Below are 12,448 nucleotides of genomic sequence, written 5' to 3'. Positions count from 1 at the left end.
ATAACTTCGGTCATGTATCCTATATATATAAAGTATCATGTATCCTATATATAAATGATCATAAATAACAGAATTGAAAATATATCTTTGCGTGTACGCAATAGGAATCTATTATATAAATGATCATAAATAACAGAATCTAAATATATCTTTGCGTGTACGCAATGGGAATCTATTTAAAGTGCACATATATTAATCATAATTATATGAATCCATATACATATGTAATAAAAACACTCAGGTAGCCTATAATCAATCTGTTACCTTTTATCTTACTTAACCCATCTGCAGTTATATATGAGTTAGTATATGGATTAATGAATCAGATATATAACAGTTAGCATAAAAATCAACGAATCAACCAGCATAAACATTAATAATTTTATTAATTCATATATGAAATTTTTATCAGTTAAAATATGATTTTTATCATGCTAATCTTCATTCTATGCGATTATCAGAGTACATTAGTATTTTCTGTAGCATATGTATCTTTATGAGATGAAGTGAAAAACTGTATCAGTATATATCACGTGATCACTATTATTTACGAATATTATATGCATACAGGCAGTCCCCAGGTTACGACGGGGGTTCCGTTCTTGAGGCGCGTCGTAAGCCGAAAATCGTCGTAAGCCGGAACGACACTTGGAAATATGCCTTAAACTAAGAAAAAGTTAGAGAGACCTTACCTGTGTGACATGCAAGTATTGCATGATGTGTAGTGTGGTTATTTCAATGGCAAAGGATGGTTCTTGAAGGTATAATTCTTTATTAAACTCTTGTGACACTATAAAGCACAATGTACTACACTTAATTCCTTGGTTAGGATTATACACTAAACACATTATACACTGTACACTAGTAATCCTTTGGTAGATCCTGGAGTACACTAAAATCCCAGTCTGGTAGCTCTGGAAGGTAAAAGTATAACACAATTAGTACAAAATACTACACAAAGTCCTGAATGCAATATGTAAATTATAGATATCAAGAGTAAAAGAGTTAATGTATGTTAATTAATTCCTACTTTTAGTTTATAATTCCTTACTTTGAGTTATATCAAGAGTAAAAAAGTTAATGTATGTGAATTAATTCCTTACTTTTAGTTTAAAGTTGTCATGCTATGTAACCCTGGATGCACAAAAGTCTTATGGTGGCCCCATAGCCTACATCATCAGGGGGTTCTGGAATGTACAAAAATAATTAGTATGTCAGTAAGTACTCTATGCATAGTAAGTTACATACAGTAACATGCACCATACAGTGGTTTTAATATCACATATATAACATGTATAAAACTTAGTTAATGTATGTTAATTAATTCCTTACCTTTAGTTTAAAGTTGTCGTGCTATGTAACCCTGGATGCACAAAGTCTTATGTGGCCCCATAGCCTACATCATTCAGGGGGTTCTGGAATGTACAAAAATAATTTTGTCAGTAAGTACTCTATGCATGGTAAGTTACATACAGTAATATGCACCATACAGTGGTTTAATATCAACTGGTACGTATGCATGTTGTAAATGATTGGTCTACACCCCCTGTTCAGCAGGGATGGTACAGTATGTAATTCCATGAGGGACCTTGATCACTTATCCCATGTGAGAGATCTTGGTCACTTTTTTTTGGTATGTACGTTATAAAACTTACTTAATGTATGTTTACTACTATGTATCAATTCCTTACCTTTAGTAACAGTAGTACATAGTTTACAGTTGTCGTGCTATGTTATGTAGTAACCCTGGACAAAGTTTTTAGTGGCCCCAGAGCCTGCAATCATGGAGGGGGTCTGGTTTTCTGGGAATGTACCAAAAAAGTATCAAAGTTAAGTCATGTATGTATGTTTAGTAAGTTACATACAGTAACCATACGTACAGTGGTTTATAACATGTATGTACATAATCAAACTTGGTTTGGAAATTCCTGTAAAAAAAAGTTATGTACGTATGTAATACTACTGTATGTAAAAACCTTACTGTTCATACTTTGTTACACTACATGTTACATGTGATACGTATACTTTCCTGAAGGGTTTTTTTCCATCCAAAAATGGTGCTTCTACTTGTAGTTATCCCTTGATGACACTTGTAGTTAATTTGTTAGTAACAACCTGGAGTTGTGTGAAAATGTTGGTTCTGGAAGGAAAAAAGTAACAAAATTAGTGTACAAAATATACACTACAGAAAGTTGTGAATGCAATATGTTAATTACTGTAGATATATCAAGAGTACTAAAAGAGTTAATGTATGTTAATTAATTCCTTACTTTTAGTTTAAAGTTGTCGTTCAATGTACCCTGGATGGACAAAGTCTTATGTGGCCCCATAGCCTACATCATTCAGGGGACTCTGGAATGTACAAAAAATAATTTTGTCAGTAAGTCCTCTAATGCGAGTAAGTTACATACAGTAATATGCACCATACAGTGGTTTAATATCACATATAACATGTAGTATAACACTTAATTTAGAAATTCCTTACATAACTTACCAACTTTTAGTGAGTCTCAAAGCTGTTACCTAGGTTGTGGGAGATGGAGGTGGAGGTGTAGAGCATTCATGATAAGGATGCATTCCAAACCTAACTTCAGTGTGCTTTATCACAGATAACAGGCTAGGATGATGGGCAGTCTGGAATGAAGAATTAATATTAAAGGACAGTATGTAACCACTTAGGTGTACAAAATTTATTGTACGTATGCAAACATTAAACACAACTGAGAATTCCTTACCTTCAGCAAAATGAAGACATGTAGGCTATGTAGAGGTCTGGTTTATGTAAGTCACAGGTGCATGCCAGTCTGGAATGATATGTAATACATATGATTATAGTATGTATGTTACATACATAACATGGTTATTACATATGTAATATTAAAACATTATTAAAAAAAAATGTCCTTACCAAAATTCTAGTGGTTTGGCTTGCTTACTGGGATGGGCATATGGTAGATGAGTGGGTGGCTGGGCTATGGAGTAGGATGGGCAGGTGCTTGGGAGTCTGGAATGATAAAAATATATAAAATGATAGAGTTACTACTGTAACTACTGCATGTTATTACTGTTTGACATATGTAGTGTGTAATACGTATGTACAATATAAAAAATGAAGAATTCTTTTACCTAAGAAGGAATTGGGAGAGGTGATACTACTCGTATCAACTGATTTGGGCTCTGGAGAGGTGATACTACTCGTAGCAACTGATGAGGGAACATCTAGATCTGGAAAGAATGATAGGGTACATAAATATATAAGGTGGATGTAATTGTCGCATATGTACACTTTTAATAAAATTTCTATTAGCAATTTATAAAACATTTTATACAAATTTGTTAAGGATTCCTTACCTGATGAATAGGGCGAGGCATCAAAACCATGGAAAAAGGCTCAGGGTCATCTGGGTCGCTGTCACTATCAAAGGGGTCTGAAATGAAAAAAAAAAATAATAAGGTTATGCAACATCAAACACATTGTACCACTATGTAAGTTAGTGTACGTATGTATGTAGGGTGTAAACAATTTCCAACATGAAAATGAGAAAAATGAAATTGCTTACCTGATTGTACACGTACAGGTGGGCGGGCTGCTACAGAGGGTCCAGGTACAGGGGGATCTGGAACTGTCACAGGTAGTACAGGGAGATCTGAACTGTCACAGGTAGTACAGGGAGATCTGGAACTGTCACAGGTAGTACAGGGGGATCTGGAACTGTCACCACTTCTGCAATAAAATTACAAATGATGAAAATTAATGAAGTTACAATTTACTCTTACATTTAGTTGTTACATTAAAAAATTAAAAAACAACACATTTTTTAATATGTACACTATGTAAACACATAAATTAGTAAAAACAGTTCAGAATTCCTTACCAGAGCTAGGAGTGGGAGGTGGTGGTACTGGAGACTTGTGAAAGAAACAAAGTGGGTCAAGCCTGGACTGCACACTTCTCTTCGTCTGCTTCTCCTTCAGGGTCTCCTTGTAGAAAGTTACTAAGTCTAACATTCCACGTTTTATTTTGTCAAACCTAGCAACGTTAGGGTCTTCTGCCTCAAAAGAAGCCAAGGCTCTCTCCAGATGAGTAAAACGCTGACAAGCCGTTTCACAGTTAATGACTGGGTTTTGGCTCTGGTGCCGCCGCCTCTTCCTCAATCATTTGTTGTTCAAGTTCAAGTAAGTCCTCTGCAGACAATTCCTCTCCATGGGAAGCCAGCAGCTCTGTTACATCATCAGGTTCAAGATCTAGTTTCAGCCTCTTGCTTAGGCCTACGATCTTCCTCGTCACAGTCTCGACGTCTTCTGCCTGGTCAAAGCCTTCAAAACTGTGCACAAACTGTGGACACAGTTTCTTCCAGGCCCCATTTAAAGTGGTCGTCTTCACCTCGTCCTAAGCACTTGCAATATTTTTCACTGCATCAGCAATGTTGTAGCCCTTCCAGAATTGCTTCAGTGTCAACTCCTTGTTAGCTTCTATGGCCCTCAAAGCAAAAGTATGGTCCTTCTAAAGGTAAGTAAGCCTTGAAATTAGCTATTACTCCCCTGGTCCATTGGCCTGTATCAGCGATGTGGTATTGGGTGGGAGGTACACCACCTTCACATTAGGGTGCATGTCGCTCAAATTTGAAGGGTGACCAGGGGTATTGTCCAGGACTAAGAGGGCCTTAAAAGGCAGACCCTTCGAAGTCAAATACCGCTCCACTGCTGGCACGAAATGGTGCAATTGAACCAATCTTCGAAGACCATCAAGGTAACCCAAGCCTTCTTGTTTGATTTCCAAATCACAGGGAGTTGACTCTTGAAAATGCCCTTGAATGCCCTGGGATTCTCGGCCAAATACACCAGCAAGGGCTTCAGTTTCAAATTGCCACTTGCATTGGACCCAAACAGCAAAGTCAGTCGCTCCTTTCCAGCTTTATGGCCAGGTGCTGACTTCTCCTCCTTGGAAAGGTACGTTCGATTTGGCATTCTTTTCCAAAATAATCCAGTCTCATCCACATTAAAGACTTGGTCAGCCGTGTAACCACCATCCTTAATTATCTCAGCCAAACCACCTGGAAAATTTTTTTCTGCTTGCTTCGCTATCAGCACTAGCAGCTTCACCTTGCAGCTTCACATTATGCAAATTTGCACGAGCCTTAAAACGGTTAAACCAACCTCTACTCGCGGAAAATTCACCACCAGCACTGCCTTCGCCAAACTTTTTCACTACTTGCCTCATGCAGCGCTCTAGCCTTCTCCTGGATCACACTTAAGCTCACCGGAACACGTCGCTGGTTCTGGTCCTCCAGCCAGATCATGAGCAATTTCTCCATTTCAACAATGCTCTGGCTACGTTGCTTTCTCCGTTTATTCACCGTTGACTTCATCGGTGCAGCATCCTTAACATGCTTCAGAATACGTTCCTTGTCCTTCACAATGGTTACTACCGTGGTCCTGCTCAAGCCTAAAGAACGGCCTTATCGGTGTTATTTCTCCCTTCTCCGAACGCTTTACCACGTCATATTCACCTCCATCGTGATGACCTTCCTCTTCTTGGATGAACTATCATCGGAGGAAGTACTTTGGCGTTTAGGAGCCATTGTAAATTTTGCGAAAATGGCAAGGAATTTCAGCAACGTCTTAGCACACAACCGACTGAACTTCAGGCGATACTGCGATTGAAGTGGCGTCCTTTCGTATTGTTACGCTTAGCGTCCTCGACCGTCCGAGGTCATTGTTCGGTCAATTTACCATACAGTTTAATAGCGTTAATTAATTTATGCACCTCCGCTCAAAAACTAGTTCTGCATATGAGGTATCGTTAAAAAGCATAACAAAACGTCGTAACCTTGGAATTTGTGTTGTAATCTAACCAGAAACTTAGTTTTTTAATTATGTACTGAAACAAGCAATGATTTTTCATTATTTGCGCTTTTGGACTGTTTTAAACTGCGCATCCCAAGCTAGTGTATTCATTCGCCCGCAAACTAGTTCCGCATATGCGGCGTCACTAAAAAAATTAAAAAAATACGAAAAAAAAAATTGTCAAAAATCATCATAACCTCAAAATTTTTGTTGTAATGTAACCAAAAACATATTTTTATTATATACTGTGCTAAACTATAAGGATTTTTTATCATAGCATGCGTTTTTTAAAAGCGTTGTTAACTCGGAGCGTCGGAAGCCGTCAGCGTCGTAACCTCGGAACAAGCGTCGTAACCCAGGACGGATTTTCCATTGAATATTTAAGAAAAAGCGTCGTAACCTCGGAACGTCGTAAGCCGGAACCGTCGTAACCCGGGGACCGCCTGTATTATGTCTAATATTTTATTACTTGAATCTGTATTTGTGTACACCATGAATTTTTTTTACTTATAAGTACTTTCTATTTTCACATAGTGTCTGTATCACACTCCTATAAGTCAAATGCAAGTCAAGCTTGAGTAATATTCAGTGGTTGGTTTTGGTAGCTGACCGAGCTAATGTAAGTGTTTACATAATAAAATATGGAATGTTAGTCCATATATATAAAAGACTAAAACTAAAGAGGTCAACCAGATTGCTTGCAGGAATGTGATCAGACTAGAGACGCTAAAGATGACGTATACAATAAAAGTAGGCTAAGATAACATGCCGTCACCTGTAGTCATTCAATTGTTTATAAACTTTAGTCCAAGCTTCCTGCTTGAGACAAACACCGTGACCTATAGCTCAAGCGGCCTACGTGATTAGTAACTATGTCATCTGATTGTATGTTCGTATGTAACTATGTCATCTGATTGTATGTTCATATGTTCGAGCTATTGTCTGTTCCTTTATGACTGGTAACCGAGATGGCAGTAGAGCAGAATAGAGTTAGCTATCGTCATTAGAAGACCTGTACCTCTTTACCTAAGCTTTATCATGTAGAGAGAATAGAATTAGCCATCATCATTGGCAGAAGCGATCAAGCTATCGTCATTAGAAGACTTGTACAATCCTACTTGATCTTCACCATGTAAATTCAGAGAATATAAGTATTTTTGTACTTCGTGGTTTCTACTAGATCCTCACCTCATCACCGAATCATCATGAGTTTAACACATCGTCGTCATAACCAAGAAGATAATACCGACTTCGTAAGTGATCTACAAACCCCAAGACACTCCATTGAATATGGAAGTGCAATACCAACCGACTTAGCGTAAGATTATCGCAAGTCTAACATTACCTCATAGGGCGCCTTATTATACAAGGCAACAGCCCTAAAACATACAGTACCTGCTTTTATGACCAAGTGGATACAGTATAAAGGTTGGCAGCAAGAATGCAAAAATAAGTAGTATACTTTAAACTTTCCCAGTAAACATAGTCTGGTGTAATCTGCCAGAAATATTCGTCAACAGTACATAAAATATGTGTTGAATTTATGTTTTGAGGACAGAATTTTAAGGGTCTCATGATACATGAGTTTATACAGTACCACTAGTAAGGAAAACCTGTAGGCCTATCCAAAACTAACCGTGTGGATATTAGACACACAGCAATTTCGGGAGTAATTTTTTGGAAAAAAAGGGATCTTATATGCAGGTAAATATAGTACTATGTGTACTGTATTTACCTGCATACAGTACTAAGTGTTCATCCTGTGGTTGGGGTGTAAGAATACTACCACCGTAGGTCCTGCATGACGTAAAAGGTGACTAAAAAGACAGCTGCTACCTTACAGTCTTACTCTTTTAGTAAAAGGCTAAGCCCACCGCCAATAACTGTGGAAAGTGCTGCCTTTCAGTTGGACATTTTAGTCAAGGTGAGACCCACCGCCAATAACTATGGTTGATGGCAGCAAGGGCATGCTGTCGTAAAAACCCCTTTGCCAAATTATAAACCATGCCTGATGTAAGGAAAGGCACATCAGGCAACCGACCCCTTAATATGGGGATAACGGCAGGAAAGAAGAAGACAGTACTATGTGTATACTTATATGGAATGTAAAGATTATATTGATTTTCATGTTGTTAATCATACTACATAAGAAATGGAATTACTTGATGAAAATTTGAGAATCAGAAGTTCTTAGGCATTTAGTAGATTATTGTATGAAATCTTTCTCTCTTCAGATATCCACATAACTGGTGGAATAGCTGTGGAATGTCTTCCAGATTTACCAAAGAAATTCTTTCATATAGACCTTTGGTTTTCTGGCATTGGTGATGCCTCTACTAACTGGGTGGCAATTGCTGTGGAGAGACTGGCTCATAGATATAGGTTAGTGTATTTGTTGAGGTTTTCATTGTATTTCTTTTGTTTTTCTGATTGTTAGGTATTGGAGTTGTTCCTTTTTATATACATTAGAGGAAGTATTCATAAAATCCCCTAACCTTCCCACAATTTTGTAGGCAAAGAAAAGAATATAACTGGAAAACTAGAAACTCTCTCTGCCAAGTGGGCATACCTGAAATTCTTTGCTGCATTGGTAAATAATGTTTGGTGAATATCAAAATAATTTTATATGAAAAAATTACATTACATGGAAGAAATATTCCTCCACTTGAATTACACAGAAAGCATTATGACATTATTGCATACCAAAAACATTTTATCATCAATACAGCAGTTAAATCATTCTCATTCTCATTCTTTTCTACTTACAGAAACAAACACATTGTACCATGGTGACCAAAAGTGTTATCTGAATTGATCACAGAAAAATGCAAAATGAGAAGTCTCGATTTTCATCATTAAAGATTTGATGAATTGAAATATAAAATTATAGTTCGTGTAAACTTGTAATAATAACCGTTGGTTTGAATTCATTTGAACACAAATGTCATAGATTATCTGGAAAATATTGGGAAGTCGTAAATGGAAGAGTGATTTTTTGGCAATAGCAGGTATCTGACATAACATTAAATAATCCCTTTCAGTTAATTTGTCTAAAATTTATAATTGTGGGTCTTATTCTCAATCCCAGACATGCAATACTATGCATGGAAATAGAATTCATGGTATCAAAGAAATCTCATATCTTGACAGTTTGGTAGTTGTAATCAAATTTAGGGAAAAAACATTAAAAAGTAAAGAATCTTTACCATGAAATTTTAAAATTAGTAATGAAGATTTAATCTATAATGAAAAATGTACCTTTGAAGAATGTATGAACATTCTCTAAATAGGGGAAATGAAGATAGCTGTAATGTGTCCCCTAACAGTATGTGATAGTGTCAGGTGGCATCTTTAACACCAGAAGAATTGCAAGTCCCCGACCTTCTTGGATTAGAATCCTGAAATAGGAGGCTGGAGATGAGTGAAGGTTTGTGGAAGATTATGTGGAAGGCATGTCTGTGAGAATTAAGGCAGTGATGGTGGGCTTGCTACTTAGGGGGAGTTCTGCTCTTATGGAGACATTTCATTTGAAATGGCTGAACAGCCAACTTCATTAGTAAAATTTTGTCTCATAATATAATTATATGGACCTGAAAATTCGAAATTATATCTTATAATATATATGGACCTGAAAGTTCTTTACAAAAGCAGAGCAAAAAGCTTTAGTAATTCCCATTACTACCTGGAAAAGACCCAGTTAATCTTAATAATTGAGACCCGTATCTTTGACAAAATGGAAAAAAAGGTATATTCTAAGCTTAATTTATACGTGCTTAAAGGGGCTGGCCAGAACCCTTATACTATATGGGGGTATAGGGCGAACAATGCAAAGTCATGAAAAAATTCATGGAGCTTCATGTCGATTGAGAATACGTGCACAAAATATTTCGTCAAAATTCCTCTTACTTTCGTAGTTACAGGGTAATTAGTAAATGTAACTCAATAAGCTAAAAACATTGATCCGTACAAGTTGAACTTCAACCACGATTCAGTGCGAGCACAAACCCTAAGTTGTCTACGCGTTTGAGTTTCATCTCTGGCATTCGCTTGGTTTTATGTATGTTTATCTTTGTTTTGGCAAGAATTTCATCATGCCAATGAGGAAAAGACAAGCAAAACATCTCGCTAACATACAGACGAAGAAAATTCGCTCTAATATGATTACAGAATATCATAATACAGGCGGTCCCCGGGTTACGACGGGTCCGGCTTACGACGTTCCGAGATTACGACGCTTTTTCTTAAATATTCATTGAAAAATCCGCCCTGGGTTACGACGCTTGTTCCGAGGTTACGGCGCTGACGCTTCCGACGCTCAGAGTTTATGACGCTTTTAAAAAACACATATTATGATAAGATAAGAATCCTTTATAGTTTAGCACAGTTTCTCTCTCTCTCTCTCTCTCTCTCTCTCTCTCTCTCTCTCTCTCTCTCTCTCTCATCTCTCTCTCTCTCTCTCTCTCTCTCTTTGTATTTTCCCAGAAAATAATCACTATAATTTTCTCTTCTTCTCTCCTCCTCTCTCTCTCTCTCTCCAGCTCTCTCCAATCGTCTCCTCTCCCCTCTCTCCTCTCTCTCTCTATACTACAAAGATGTATGTTTTTTAGTATGATAAATAAATGATTTACTATTTTCAAATATTAATATTAATTTATACAGCAATAATATCAATTCATTAAAGAAAATACCATAGTGAATTAGTAAGATTTTAGCTTATATTTAAAAAATTATCGAAGAATGAAGGAAATCCCAGTCTTCTCTGTAACCTTTCCAGGTACTAAAACTGTCAGATATATATCATGTTCTGTGACAGCCAAAAGGGGGAAGAGCTGGGGGAGAGCTGCAGTGTTGCAATCAGTGGTCCTGACATTCCCCCCCCCCCCCCTCTCTCTCTCTCTCTCTCTCTCTCTCTCTCTCTCTCTCTCTCTCTCTCTCTCTCTCTCTCTCTCTCTCTCTCTCATTTACTGAGACTCGAGATTTTTTTATGTACTTGTACTATTTGTTTTTAATACTTTCAAATAATAATAATAATAACTGTAATTACAAAATTCATATGTGATAGTATTTTAAAGAAATACAATACGTACTAATCTATCCATGTCACTTTTAATTAAGGTTATCTCTCTCTCTCTCTCTCTCTCTCTCTCTCTCTCTCTCTCTCTCTCTCTCTCTTTTGCCACACAAGATAATAATGAGTCATAGTGGTAACGCCCTCCCTCTCTTTCGCTGGAAGCGTTATAAACAAAAAAAAAGAGAGATAACCTCTCTCTCTCCTCTCTCTCTCTCTCTCTCTCTCTCTCTCTCCCTCCCACTCTTCTCTCATCTCTCTCTCCCGATCTCCGTCACCTCCTTCTCTCTCCTCTCCTCCCGACTCTCGTCTCCTCCTCTCTCTCTCTCTTTTACTGAGATGAAAGAATTTTTATGGTACTAGTATGTAAAATGTTTATTGATAATTTCAGTTATTTAATAATAATAATAATAATAATAAAACTTGAATTACAAAATTCATAATGGTCGTATTTTAAAGAGATGAAAATGACCTTTCCATTTCACTTGTAAGGATAATTCCTCTTTCTTACTGAGATGAGAGAATTTTTATGGTAGATGCACGTGTTTATTATATTTTCAAATAATAATAATAATAATAATAATAGAAGTAGTAATAATACGATAAATAATTTCAAAAGAAAATTCTTCCCTTTGTCTTTTTCTGTATCAATTTCCCCACCTCAACTCGAGTGACACTCAAGCTCAACAATGCCATACAATGGTCAACGAATTTAATGGTTTTATGTAGTAATCTCTCTCTCTCTCTCTCTCTCGTCTCTCTCTCGCTCGTCTCTCTCTTACTCTCTCGTCGTCTCTCTCTCTCACTCTCTCTCTTTCTTACGAGATGAGATCATTTTCATGGACGTGTATGTAATAAGTTTATCATTAATATTTTCCAATAATAATACTATAAGTACAAAATTCATATCTGAGTATTTTAAATACAATAATCATTCCATTTCTCTCTTTTAAACAACTCTCTCTCTCTCTCTCTCTCTCTCTCTCTCTCTCTCTCTCTCTCTCTCTCTCTCTCTCTCTCTCTCCTCCCTCTCTCTCTCTCTCTCTCCACAAGATACTTGTCATACATTTGGTGTTTCTATTTCTTCCTTTTATCTCTCTCGCTCTCAGCAAAAGAATTGATAGACAGGCAAACATAATTGCACAGTCCTCTCTTTCTCTCTTCTTTGGAGAAATATATGTATTTATGGGAGGGGGAAAAAGTTGCCTACAGACATTCATTTAAATCTATTGAAACCTAAGGAGTTATCTCTCTCTCTCTCTCTCTCTCTCTCTCTCTCTCTTTCTTGTATTTTAATGAAAATATACAGTAATTTGTGAATACACAGTGTTGCACATGAAAAAAGTAAATTAGTGATAATTTTAGAGATACGGCCCTAAGAAAATTTGCAAATTAGTAGTGAAATTTTCCCTGTGGACATGTTTTCAAGAACGTCGTTCCGGCTTACGACGATTTTCGGGTTACGACGCGTCTTAAGAACGGAACCCCCGTCGTAACCTGGGGACCGCCTGTATACGCGATATTAGCATAGTT

Source organism: Macrobrachium nipponense, chromosome 10 (genome assembly GCF_015104395.2).
Source record: "Macrobrachium nipponense isolate FS-2020 chromosome 10, ASM1510439v2, whole genome shotgun sequence".
Taxonomy (NCBI): domain Eukaryota; kingdom Metazoa; phylum Arthropoda; class Malacostraca; order Decapoda; family Palaemonidae; genus Macrobrachium; species Macrobrachium nipponense.
This window is presented reverse-complemented; position numbering follows the sequence as displayed.